Here is a 10,469-nt window from a genome sequence, read left to right as displayed (position 1 = left end):
GGAAACTGTGCATCATTTGTGGTCAGCTTTGTGGGTGAAGACACTCTCAGGAACACAGATGTGTTTCACGTGGGCTTGTGATAAGATGTGATGCATGCAGCTTGCATAATCACTCGTGGTTATGATACGTGTGACTTTCCAAACCGTCAATAATGAAAAAAAAAATCACATCTTAAAAATCTGTTATGATTGAGCAACCTGTAGTAAACAGTTTCGACGGTAACAGAAACCATCAGTATAGTCTTAAAACAAAATACTTTTATCTAGAATTCTAAAGGGTTGTTCACAACCTTAAAGTTTATATGTAGAATCCTGCAGAAAATGATCTTCCATTCACTAAAAAAAACCAAAACCCTCATTTCTGGTTGTCCCTCTAGGGGAACGCTTAAAGGTTCTGTGTAGAACTATTCCTGTGAGAATGAACCCTTAAAGAACTCAGTTTTCTAAGAAGAAAGAGGGTTCCAAAGAGGGAAGAGGAGAGGGTTCTACGGAAGTGAAGAACACTTAACTATCAAAAGAATCATTGAAGAGCCCTTCTTTAAGAAGTGAAGAACACTTAACTATTGAAAAACCATTGAAAAACCCTTGCTCTAAAAATGTATCAGAGAGGGTTCCAATGATGTGAAGAACAGTTTAACTAACAAAGAACCCATGAAGAACCCTTTTCTCTAAGGGTGTATCAGAGAGGGTTCTAAGGAAGTGAAGAACATTTAACTATCAAAAGAATCATTGAAGAGCCCTTCTTAAAGATGTAAAGAAGTGAAGAACATTTAACTATTGAAAAACCATTGAAGATTCCTTACTCTAAGAATGTGAAGAACACTTAACAATCAAAAAAATCCTAAAAAAAAAAACCCTTTTTTCTAAGAAGTGGAAAACACTTTACTGTCAAAACAGCCCCTGAAGAACCCCCTGTCTTCTAAGGGCATCAGAGAGGGTTCCAAGAAAGTCAACACTTAACTATCCACAGAACCCTTGAAGAACCATTTTCCCAACAAGGAATCAAAATCATCGCGTCTAAAAGTATTACTACTGAGCTGCCTGAGGTACCGGTTTCAGTGGTAAGCGGAAATATAGATGACACTGAAATGAATTAAGTAAATGGAATGGAGTGATTGAAGGACCCAGGCCATGTGTGACATGTGATGTGCACATCAGTTTCCTCCTCCTGATACTCTCCTCCATCAGAAGTGTCATTAAACCCTGAATGAGAGGATGTGCCATATGTCGTGGGAGGTGAAAGGTGAAACTTACAAGAAATCTCACCAGGGAGCACAAAGCCCCCCTGCGCTAAGTCAAATCGAAATGAAGTGGAACCCAGCAGGTGTGAACCTCTTGTCACACCTCTGAAAATGATGCGAAAGCTGCAAAGCAGAAAACATTGAAAAAACGCTCTGTTGCTCAGCTCGGCTTCACGAATGTGTGAAACTCGGCAGGAAGGGGAAAAAAGGCCAAGAAACTTAATAAGGTCAACACAGAGAGCACACTGCACAATTTTCTGCCTCACCCCTGCCCTGGTGATTTAATAGGTAAAGAATAATTGTATGTACAATACAAGATTGTGTATGAAACTAAGAATTTGATTAAACAAATAATAATAAAACAAATATCTTTTTTGGTATAAACAATAAGATTAAAAAAAAGAATTCTATTTAAGAAAAAAAAGTATTCTACATAAAAAAGTATTCTACATAAAGGGCCTGAAATTAAAGTAAAACAAAACTATATATATATATATATATATATATATATATATATATATATATATATATATGTATATATATATATATATATATATATATATATGTGTGTGTGTGTGTGTGTGTGTGTGTGTGTGTATAAATAGCCAATCATGTTTCATCTCTAACAGATGTCATTCAGTTTATTGTTCACAGTGAAATCTGACAGGAGATTTGTGAACACAAAGAAGCAGGAATGTAAACACTCTAAATCACTCAAACCAAGTTGATTTTAACAGTGCTGGAGAGTTACCTGTCCATGTTCATCTAATCTAACTTCTTGTAATGACATATTCAATAAACCTTCCTGTAACTGAGTCGTCATGTCCAGATGTTTATCTGATTGTGTGTAAATGTAGCTACCTTGTTGGTTTGGTGATTAGGTTTATGTTAAATAAGCATCTCCTTACAGAAAACTTCACCATATGAATTATATGGACTTCTTTGTTAAATAAAAATAGATGTTTTTTTCCCCTTGCTCTTTCTCTTCTCTCCTACACACACACACACACACACATGCAAGATGTAATAATACAGCATTGCTTGATGGATATAACACATAACGTAGCACAATGACGCACAATTCTGTAGGCTTTTATACTGTTTTTTTCTCTTCTTTTTATAACATCGCTACCTCTCAGCATTGCCATGGCCTTTTTTCTACAGCTAAGTCATTCTTCTTTTTTTATTGAAAATCAATTGAAGTACCATTTTACATTTTCGCCCTCATAAAAGCAAAGACACACATGCAGTTGCAGCCTGAAGAGAAAGGACTATAAATAGAAAAAATAGATGATTATTTTCAGCCTTACTTTTTCAGCTCAGATGTATATTATTATAGTAATAGCATTTCATTATGCAGTCTATGTCTCTTTCCTCACTGATTATAATCATCCCTGTACAGTCCAGAGAGCAAATGAGTGATGGTCCACAATTCCAGCTACCATGGAATGATGGTGATTACACCAATTTCCATATATTTCTCTCGTTTCTCTTCTTCTTCAACTTAGGTTTTATCCTCCCATTGTTGCTTGACTTTGAAGGTTTTAAAACACAATTGCACTTGGTATCATTATGATCGGTCAATATGCCAAACTGTGTGGGATTCCGATTCTGGCTTTTCACACTTAATCATCTTTATGATAAACTGCAATTAAATTGTCCTGCTATCTCTCCTGATGATCAGATCTCAAATAGGGAAGCATGAGCAGAAGGTGAATTTGGGGAAAATGTATAAAGAGTGGACCAGCTGGATATTCTGGTCCGTGTCCTATCTGAGACACATTTTTATCAAGGTGAATAAGTTGATCATCATCATTCCATATTGGCTGTAAGTTCTCGCCAATGACATTTGAGGAATGGTACAGTCCGGGATTCTTGAGCAATATCCAGGGGACTCCAAAAAACACAGTGGTGATAAAGTATTCGTTTCAGCCTTTTTCCCCAGAAAGAAGAATCCTCTTCCCTCTTATTTTCTTGTTGGCTCATGCAGGGTTTGTCATTTTTTTTTTATTATCATTCTTAGATTGTGTGGAGCGTCCACCATAAAAGTCCCGGTGTAAGTTGTTACCCTGAAATGATAATGTATTAGACATATTTGCATCAACGTAAATCGGTGATTTGCAGCTGCAGTTGTCAGATCTGGTGTCAGTCAGAATCCAGAATTCAGCAGTGCTGTATTCTAACCCTAACCCTATCTGTAGTGATGTGACTTCTGTGAGCATGTACATGCATGTGTGTGAGGACATTGCACTGTTACTAAAAGGTTTATGCACATAATAACAGCTATTTTGCAAAGAGTTCTAAGTTGAATTATGGAATCAGGCTTTTTTGTGAATGGTATCAGTGTGTGCTGAATCTCCACTTATAGTAATCGAAGAACAGCATCACAGGAATAGGCTATTTCTAAATGAGCTGCAATTACGTCCACTATAGATTAAACCCAGAAAAGCTCCAAGCTCTGAGTGGAGAGCTTGCCATGAATCTGATCTTGTGGGACAGGAAGATGAACACGCCAAAGTGGTAAACCCGTCATGTAAGGATGATGATAAAACAGCAGGAGGTGACAGAGAATCTCAGCTGGAACATCCAAGATTCACAATACCTGCCTATTACAGTGCAACGCCCATCACCCCTCTTGCTTTCTCAAAGCTTAACATCATCCTGTCAGGCTCAAGGATACAGGAAATTGTTGTGAGCTTCCTGCTGCTGAAGAAACACTTTACAGCATCGGTTTGTGCACCACACAGAGTCTTTATTGTTGATCACAATAATACAAAGAAAAGCAAAAAAGCATGGCAGACAGGTCTGAAATGGTATTTTTACTATACTATCCTATATAATATTGATTTTTGGTATTCACAACCTCAGAACCAGAATATCAAAACGTAACGGTGGTCCGCAATTACTCTAACTGACCTCATGTATCTAAACTCGACTATATTTGCCTATCTTTCATACGCAGGATGAGACAAAATTAAACACACACTTAGAGGGAAGCTCTCGCTTTTTGGTCTTAACAGGATTTTATTACTTTAAGGCTCAGGTGTGCTGCTGGTTTAATATACGTCTATTCATAGTTACATATCTGCTGGGCTGTGTTTAATGCATGCAGTTACTGAGGAGGAAAGACGAGTAAAACACTGCAGGCTGTTCAGAAAATTACATTTTCAATAATTGAAGCACTGGTTATGGCAATTTTGCAGTAACTTATTTATTGCTTAGGGCTGACCATTTGTTTTCACAAATAGAGCAAAATTTTAAAAAGACTGATGCTATTAAAAAACGAATAACAACCAGAGAAGTGCAACGATGAAACATGTACACTAGTATGATATGAGTAGGAACAAGCACCAAGGGCCATTTAATCACTGGGCAGCACAAGGGGGGAAAATGATTCCCCTATGATTAAATGGCCATTAGCTTATGTTCTGACCAAGGAGGTAGCAGTCATTTTAAAAGTGAGGGGAACACAACTGTCAGTAAATTACTCTAACCGTAAACCTAGGAAAAACCAAAGAAAATGCTCCTTCAACTTAGTCTCCTCAACCATGAGTTCAGCAAATGACATCATATCAACATGACTGCTCACAGCATCAACAGCAAAAACAGTAGCACTTCTTTACTTCTAAGTTAGAAAACTATATTGTGTATATAATAGTATTTGTTTTAGATCTGTCAATATTATGGAGGAATTTTCCTGTTATCTATATTAATATCATTTGTTATTCAGTATTATATCAATCAGTATCTATGCAATAGTATTGAAAAGTGACCTTAAATCACTTCGTGTATTAACTTTCAGAGCTTCATTTATATACTACACTGTACCATTTCTAGTACATTTAGAAGGGTGACTTTATGCCGATGATCCTACAAGGATGTTTCTGTGAGAACAAACTGGTGTGAACTTGTAGGTGGTGTTTTTAAGGTGAAGGCTAATGTTGTTTTTGAAACATAAACTGACTGAACTCTCGCCACGGTTAAAACTAAGATAAGGGGCAAGTGAAATAATTGGGGCGAGAGGCAGGTGTGTGATTAAAAGAAAGAAGAGAAAACTCCATCTGATGAGATCATTGTTTTAGAATTGTATAAAAGCATGAGCCACGACTATGTAAATCAGATGCTCTGCAGACCATCTCGGCTTTGTTGTTTGATTCAATAAAGTCTATAGATTTTTGGCATCCAGAACCTCTTGTCTTTGTAACTCATTTTCTTATTCTGATTTGCAGAAGTATTTGCCACGACAATACACAGATACATTTGCTTGTTAAATCCATAACATTGACTATACAGATCACTGTTATGAGGAGGCAAATATACATCACTCATCATGGTCAGCTGAAAAGAAAAGACAAACATGGAGGTGTCCATGTTTTTTCCTCCATTTTGTAGCTTGAAAATGACATAATTCCGTGTTACGACTTCCCACTTTAGAGGTAAGTTGAATGCAGCATAATTCTCACAAGGAACTAATTCATCAACATACCAAGCTTAAGAGGCTTCAACTCTTTCACATGCTCCTCTGTTGTCTTTCCTCTCATGTTCTTCATCTTTTTTTTTCTACTGACTGTCCTTCTCCACCATCCTAAAAATGTCAAAGCATCCATAACTCAGTTCTTTATATGTGAGAAGATACGGGTACAAAACAAACTCTAACATTGCTTTTACTTGACTTCTCACCCATGAACATCCTGAAGTACCAATAACTTTATCTTTCTCTACTGATGCTGCCATGGCTTGCATTTCCTACACCAGAAGAACAGAGCGACACAGAAGGAAACTCACGGAGAAAAACAGATTCATGAATTTAGCTCATAACAACTAGCTTAAAAATACACAAGCACATAATTACTTATCAAGTGATGCAATGTTTGTGTGATATTCTAGTAGAAATGCAGTATCTGCACATCCAGTGACACCTGTTTATACATTCTTAATTTATTTCTGTCCATTACTTCTTGAATGTACAGTATTTCACCTATTCTACAATTTTACACTTACACTCCTGATCAGTAGATGGAGAGTGAGTGTTCTGATTAGTAATGTTATTTTTAGCAACAGATCCCTGTGATGAATTTATTTCAAGTGTGTAGCACCAGCCTCCCAAACAGATGTGTTAGCCTAATCAGTTAAATGCATTGACTAATAGGCATCCACTTACCTTGTTTGTTTGAAAGATGTAATTATCTTTTAACAGAGGTGCATAGCTGATATCTGCCAACAAAAAAGGGATGAGTACACATTAGCACACTTGTAGGTTCAATATTATCATATATTATTTAATAATAGTATGTCATTCACTACGCCTAGCTAATAAAGGAACTTTGTTACAATGCAGTTAAAGGTGCTATAGTCATTTTTTTTCTTACATGCACAAATAATCTGGAAAATATGTAGAACATGATAAAAAAAAAAAAAAGAAAACCCGTTTGGAAAACTGTCTTCTGGAACAGAAGTGTTCGGATAGTTCGTCTTTTCTTAGTCATTTTATAGACGCTCTCCAACGCCCTTCACTCCACCCACCATCTTAGATTCTCTGAAGTGTAAAGAAACATGGCTGAAGCCTGGAAGCTCCCAGTGCAAACAGATGATTCTTGTGTTAGCAAAATTCATGCTGTGCTTTGGAAAAAAATAATAAAAAAAATAACTTAACAAGAAATGCAATAAATCCAGATTAAACACTGGCAGAGCTTTTCCAAGATGGAGTAGTTTATTAGTGGTGAAGGGGATGAGGCTGGACATGGAATTAGTGATGTTGCTCCTGGACAAGTCTGTATATAAAGCTATATAAAGCTATTTAAAGCTTTAAACTGATTTAATGGCCTGCTTTAAATAATGAATTCAGTAGATGTGTTTGTATCACTCAGAGAGCCAGGAAAGGAAATACATTGGATGAACCGTATTATGAAATGTATTTAATGTTAGATAACTATGTATCTATGTTAACAATGCTAATAGCAAAAGATTCAGCTGAAAAATTGTTGAGAACTTAATTATAAATGAATGAAAGGTCAGCGTAGGCTCCCATGACTATCCTCATTAATCAGTATGAATCAAATTTCACTTATTTCTAGTATTATTACTTGGTTTTCAAGCTGCTAAATGGTTGATTGGGAAAAGTTGACTGCTGAAATGCTAACATCAGTCACCCAGCACACTGGAAACACGGAGCTCCGATTGCTTACTGCTGTTACTCAGGATAAATGAGATGTAATGGTTATTAATTGCCAAACGCAACAAATCAGTGTCTGCTGAGGAGAGATGCTTATCTAAGAGCTAGGTTTCTGAAAGCCAAGCACGGCCATCCTGTATATAAACTAGCTAATAGCCACGCTAATCACTGTTGGTTAACAGCGAGTGAGATTGTTGTTTTGCTATGAAAAAGGACAGACGTGCTCCAGCACTGTCTAGCATTGAGGTGTTAAGTGGAACAGACAAGCTAGCAAGTGAGTCAAAAACAAGCTAGTTATTTGGAGGAAGCTTTTGGCTTTATTAGATATTGCTATATAAGAACTGTGTGATGGGTAAAATGTAAAGCACAATTAATAAAAGTTGCTTATTGTATAGAGAAAGCTCAATACATCAGTTCCTTATTATTCTGCAGCGCCTTACAATTCTGTTGTGTATTATTATTATTCACATTGTGCTGTGTATTATTATTATGAAGAATAGTGGATGTGTATGACTCAAGGTTTGAGTATCCGTTCCGGTGGTTGTTTAACGTCAGTTTTAAATAAATACAAAATTTTAATCATTAGCAAACAGCTAGGGAACATTTATACATCCTGTATAAAACATTTTGGTACATGATGTTATAGGGAAATAATTCAGTTACAGGAAAAATCCTTCAGAGTTATAACTGTAACTTTGCTTCTTCACACCATCCTGTCACTCAGTATTTTACTATAACAGCAACACCATCAGTATTTTATTCCTTACTGAATGATTTTTAATTAATAGATTTAGTGAATGTTAGAACTTGTGTTGCTTCAAGCCAACACAAGTGTTTTTGACACATTTTTCATGCTTAACACAATTTTTCCTTTCATCTGTTGATGGCAGCAGACTGTGTTAACAAAGTTGGCTAAATTGCAAGAGGTGGCTACACCTGCAAATTAGTTTACTGAACAATATTCAGTCATGGCTATGGACAAAAAGCGCCACAGTTAGTTAACAGTGAGAGGACGCGATTTCAAAAGAGCTGGAAACAAGAATACCTTTTCATCAAGAGCCATAGCAAATGCGTGTGCCTCATATATCAAGAGACAACATGTTTTAAATATAAAATTATTTTGCATAATTCATAAATAATAATTTGGTGACCCTTCTTGAAAAAGGTTTGGACACTCTGGTGTAGTGTGTCTAGCAAACTGACATGACTCAAACAACTTCATTTACTTGTGGAAACATATATATATATATATATATATATATATATATATATATATATATATATATATATATATATATATATATATAAGGGATGTATAGAATAAGAGAGACACGCTGGATTTCAGACAAACCTCTCTCTTGGTGTTAGTTGTTCAGACTCTTGGACTGCCTTATTATTCCTCTGACACCATGTCTAATATACAGATATGAGAACAGATGTGTCCCTGCTGAAAATACGTAAATGTCAGCATCAGGTCCATAGCATGCTACTCTTTATTTCCCTTCAGAGTTGCCTGTGCTGGGGACCTTCACCAAACAAATAAAGGGAAGGAAACGCTGTGCAGTGTTAGTGCTACCAAACCGCTGTCAGTCTATACCGTGTGACTCATCAAGTGTCTGAACTGAAGTGCAACAAGGACAATTACAGCAAATCCATCTCCATTCACCCTCTCCAGTGTAATTACTAAAGAAAACAGGCTATACATTCAGAGTGTTTTCTGTAGATTCAAAAACAGATCAGTGTTCTGCTGCATCATAATATGAGGCCATATCCTGTAAAAAGTTATCTCAGAATAAACTTATTCACTTAGCAGAAAGGTATAAATGCATGTATTTTTTCCCCATTAATACTTAGTAAGGCTTAATTAAAGTTAATTTGTGTATAGGGTTCATTTTTTTCTTTTTAACTTCATTTTTACTTCGTTTCTGATAAGCATTAGATTTAAAAATCCACCAAAATTTAAATAAACAACCTTTTTGTTTTATATTATTGAGTATATACATTCAAGTAAATAATTATAGTCAATTAACAAACAAACCAAAAAGAACCACCAACAGCACTGTTGAATTCTGGGTTCTGATTGGTCAGAAGGTGTTGATTATTTTTCTATACCAGCAGCTCTGACAATAGTGCCGCTGAAAATCACAGGTTTATATTAATGCACTCCTTCTAACTTAATTACTTAACCATTTCTATAATAACAGCTCATTCACAAGGACTTGTATTCTGGAGGCTACACATAAACAGATTAAAAACGTTATCATTTAACAAAGAAAATTATTTAACATTTATGGAAGGAATCTACAGTGTCATTATTCTGTAACAGTCAAACGTAAAACTGTAACTTTAATTTTTCCAACATAGGAAAGTCTTCAGTACAGAGGGGTTTGCACATTTCTCGGTAAGATGACCTGAATCTTTATTAATAAATTAATCAATCAGTTAATTTAAATGATTTATCAATTAATTCATTAATATATCTATATATTAATACATCTATTTATTTATTTGTTTGTTTGTTTTGACAAAAAAAAAAAAACATTTTCTGAATATACAGTAATTGGGCCCTAAAGCTATGAATAATGACGAGTTAAAGGCAGAATCTGACAGAAATTAAATTCTTACCTCAGGCACAAACAGGCGCATGAGGAATTTAACTAATTGAATATGAACTGATCTCAACAACATAGCCAAGCAATGTTCACACTCTCATGGGAAAAAGAAAGTATACCCTCCTTCAATTCTGTGTTTTTATTTATCAGGGGCTAAATAACAATTGTGTGGTCCTCAACAACTTCTAGAAACAAACAAGTAACCTCAAGTGACAACAACCTCACAACAAATAACAAATAACCTCATAATGACAACCAGGCGTCATCATGCCAAGAAGAAAGGACATCAGCTATGACCTCCGCAAAAAAGCAGTTGTTGCTGCTCATCAATCTGGGAAGGGTTATAAGGCCATTTCCATACAATTTGAAATTCACCATTCAAAGGATTGTTTACAAATGGAGAGTCTTCAAGACAGTTGCCAATCTTCCCAGGAGTGGGCGTCC

Source organism: Pangasianodon hypophthalmus, chromosome 15 (genome assembly GCF_027358585.1).
Source record: "Pangasianodon hypophthalmus isolate fPanHyp1 chromosome 15, fPanHyp1.pri, whole genome shotgun sequence".
NCBI classification, from domain to species: Eukaryota; Metazoa; Chordata; class Actinopteri; order Siluriformes; family Pangasiidae; genus Pangasianodon; species Pangasianodon hypophthalmus.
This window is presented reverse-complemented; position numbering follows the sequence as displayed.